The sequence below is a fragment of the Nyctereutes procyonoides genome, unplaced genomic scaffold (assembly GCF_905146905.1).
Source record: "Nyctereutes procyonoides isolate TBG_1078 unplaced genomic scaffold, NYPRO_anot_genome, whole genome shotgun sequence".
Taxonomy (NCBI): Eukaryota; Metazoa; Chordata; class Mammalia; order Carnivora; family Canidae; genus Nyctereutes; species Nyctereutes procyonoides.
In genome coordinates, this window is record NW_026575125.1 from 9,763,953 (window position 1) to 9,767,758 (window position 3,806).

The 3,806-nt window shown below is 40.1% G+C and overlaps 1 pseudogene; it reads right to left on the reverse strand.

The window, feature by feature from the left end:
- Nucleotides 1–574: 574 nt before the first annotated feature.
- Nucleotides 575–1,040, reverse strand: LOC129518794 (40S ribosomal protein S18-like; annotated as a pseudogene).
- Nucleotides 1,041–3,806: the final 2,766 nt, after the last annotated feature.

Below are 3,806 nucleotides of genomic sequence, written 5' to 3' on the forward strand. Positions count from 1 at the left end.
GTAGGACGTGGCTTTTATCCAGGTAAGTGATCGTGCTCACTTTGGCAGCGCATATATTCAGGTAAGTGATGATGTGGGCCTCAAGCTCCCTAGAAATAATCTAACTATCTGATATGTGGATAAGTGTGGATGCATTTCCCAACTGTTTTGTAACTATGTTTTTGTTTTTACAGGTATTCAAGGAAGAAATGATACAGTCCCAACAAAGGCTAGTAACCATGCTAGTAATTATTTAAAGTTTAGATATAGTGTGTTTATAGCCCTGGTGGTGGCAGCGGGATATGTAGGTGTCCAGGGAAGTTATCCTACTGTTCCATACCGGTATTGAGCATGAAATTTCTTACAGGTACTCAGGAGATTATGGTTTCTCTAACAATGGTATTGGCCTTGAAGTTCTAGCTCTACCAAGAGCCAAGTAGTATTGATGGGTTTTCTAATGATGGAAATAATCAGTGTTAATTATAGATATTCTTTTCTTTTTTCCAGGTGAAAACAACTTTTATCTTTTTCTTTTCTTTTCTTTTCTTTTTTTTTTTTTAGGTGTATAAACTATTAACAGACAAGGCCTACAGATTTATTTCTTCCTGGACACACCCACAGTTCAGCCATGGCAGCCTGTGGTCTAGGTGTACTGGCCTTGGACACAAAGTCCCCAGAAGTGGCACAGCCCTCTGTGGACCTGAATCTTCTTTAGTCACTTCAAGTCTTCACAAAGTTTGTTTTCCAGAGCCAGGACCTGGCTGTATTTTACATCCTTCATGTCCTTTTTGTCTGTTCAAAAACTGGTCTGGGATCTTGTATTGGCATGGATTCTGCGTAATGGTGATCACACAGTCCACCTCATCCTCAGTGAGCTCTCCTGCCCCCCTGGTGAGATTGATGTCTGCTTCTCAACATCAGCTTTCCTCACCAACACGAGCATATCTTCACCCCACACCCTTAATTGCAGTTATGGCAAAGGCTGCTTTCTGCCACCCATCGATATTGGTGTTGAGTACTTAGAAAATGTGCTGGAGCTTCTCAGGGATCATTAGAGACATGACAGTGGGGATGCCTGGGTGGCTCAGAGGTTTAGTGCCTGCTTTCAGCCTAGAGCATGATCTTGGGGTCCCGGGATCGAGTCCCATGTCGGGCTCCCCGCGGGGAGCCTGCTTCTCCCTCTGCCTGTGTCTCTGCCTCTCTCTCTCTCTCTCTCTGTGTCTCTCATTAATAAATAAATAAAATCTTAAAAAAAAAAAAAAAAGACAGGACTACCCAGAAGTAGTGTGTAGGCCTCCTATGGAAGAACAAAACAACTTTTGTCTTAAACATATTTGTCAATTGTATTTTTTCAGGTTATGGTTGTTAGCCATGCTACAGTGAACCTAGAAATGCTTATCAATGGGACCCTGCTAATCACCTGGCATGTGATATTGTGGATATTACACAATAGTTGAGATGACCTGTTCTTCAGATGTCTAGGTAAGTGAGAATGGTGTCCCAAACACAGTGTTAATTAGCATGTTTTTTCTGCAGATATCATGCTGAAGTCTTTGCTGTTGTATGGGTATGAGATGATGTCATGTTAACTCATTAGACCTCTGTATTTTCAGGTATGTATGTAATTAATGATGTTTTGAATACTCTTATATTACCCATATTTCTGGCTTGTATGCAGTAAGATTAATTTGTCCCTAACAATACTAATAAGCACAATATTTTACTGTATTCTTGTTCAGAGATTGTATTTTGTACACTCCTGCTGATAAAAGGATAAGCAGGTATCCAGATAATCTATCATATTGTCCATCTTCACAATGTTAAGCAGGGAATCTTTAGAGGTATCTCTTTAAGATAAGGTGTCTCTTACCAGGGTTTAGTCTTGGACTTTTGCCAGAATCCAGATGGTGCTGATGAGTCTCACAGTGATGCACTTGACCAATGAAAACTGCAGTAGACCAGGTAGAGCAAGGCGTAGACTGAACACATCTTCCACACTGTTTTTCAGGTTTAGGTCAAGACCTCCTGATTGGTAGGCTCCCCCCTACCATATTTAACAGGGCATATCGAGGTATCGAGGTAAGTGATGATGTAGGCCTAACCCACAGCACGGACCTTCTGATGCTACTATGTAGGTAAGTGATTGTGTCCCTGACACTTCTTGTTACTATGATTTTGTTGCAGGTATTCAGGTAAGAAGTGATAGTCCTTACCAAGTCTCTAGTGACCATGATTTTACACTTTTTACATTTTAGAGCTAACTTACGTTTAACCCTGTGAGGGTTGACATTTGATTGTATCTATAATTGTCAAGGAGTTCCCACACCAGTAGTAACCACATTGTTTTCGCAGGAGTCCCATGAACACATGATGGTCTCTTCTGACAAAGGTGTTGACCTGAATTAATGTAAGTATCAAAGTAGAGTTGATATGTTCCATAATAATGGAAGCAAAAAGGCTTATTAGCAGGTGTTCTGGTAGAGCAAGTTGTGTACTTAAACACATTTGGCCTATGTGTTTCTTCAGATTCTTGTCAAGAAAACCCAGTGAACCTAACAATATTCGTTAATGGAACCTTGCTCTTAACCTGGTAAGTGATAAAGTGGTTTCTCTGGCAATCCAGACCATCTGATCTTCAATACGAAGGTAGGTGAGGATGGTGTCCCTAACGTGGTGTTACCATGTTTGTTGGCAGGTATCCTATAAGAAGGTCTTTGTTAGCATACAGGTATGAGATGATGTGACATTTTTTTTATTAGAGACATTTTCATTTCCAGATATCTATATAATGAATGTTTGAGACTCTTACATATATTTTATTTTGGGCATGTATTCCATTACATTAATGTGTCTCTAATAGCACTAGTAAGAATGTGATTTTCTGTATTCTTGTTTAGAGATACTGTGTATTTAACACTCGCAGTGACAGAGGGAGCCAGGTATTCTGTTATGTTGTCTATCATAGCACTATTGACCATGGAATTCTTGCAGGTATCCGTCAAGACAGGAAGGTACGTCCTCAGCTTTCACCTGAGAGTTCCACAGGTAACCCAGAGAAATTGCAGGTGTAATGGAAGAAGGATTCATTCTCCAAAATGTGGTTTTCAGGTTCATGTCAGAACATTATGATAAGCCTATTATTGGTAGTTAATATGGGACATTGCTGGTGTCAAGGTCAGCGATGAAGTGGGCTGAAGCTACAGCACAGACCATCTAACTTTCATACATGTAAGTAAGTAATATTAGTCTGTCTAAATGTTCCATCGTCATGTTTTTCTTGCTTCCCGATTGTGTGTTTGTTTAAGTGTTTAAGTTTAGAAGCAATAGTATCCTTATCAATACTAGTAACCATGTACCTTTCTCTTTTTTTGTATATTTTTTTTAGTACCTTTCTTTCTTTCAGAGAAAATGTATGTCTAACCCTGTGAGTTTTGAGTGATTTGTGGGTATTTACATAATGATTATGGAGTTCCATGTCACGGTCGCAACCATATGCTACTTGACAGCAGTTAGGAGGTGACAGTGCTTTTAACAGTGGTGTAGACCTTGGAGTACCGCAGGTATCCAGGAAGAGATGAGGTCATTTGCAGGTGTCCTGGTGGGAAATATGTGTCCATGGACACACTTGTCACAATGTGGTTTTCGGGCTTCTATCAAGAGACCGTGGTGAACTTCATGGTGATTTTTTATCAGCGACATCGCTTGTATTGCTGTAATTGATGATATGCCTCAAGCATCCCCACAGACCTTCTGATCTGGAGATTTCTAGGTAAGTGATGATAGCACCACTAACATTTGTGTGACCCTGGTTTTGCTTTAGTTTTTTG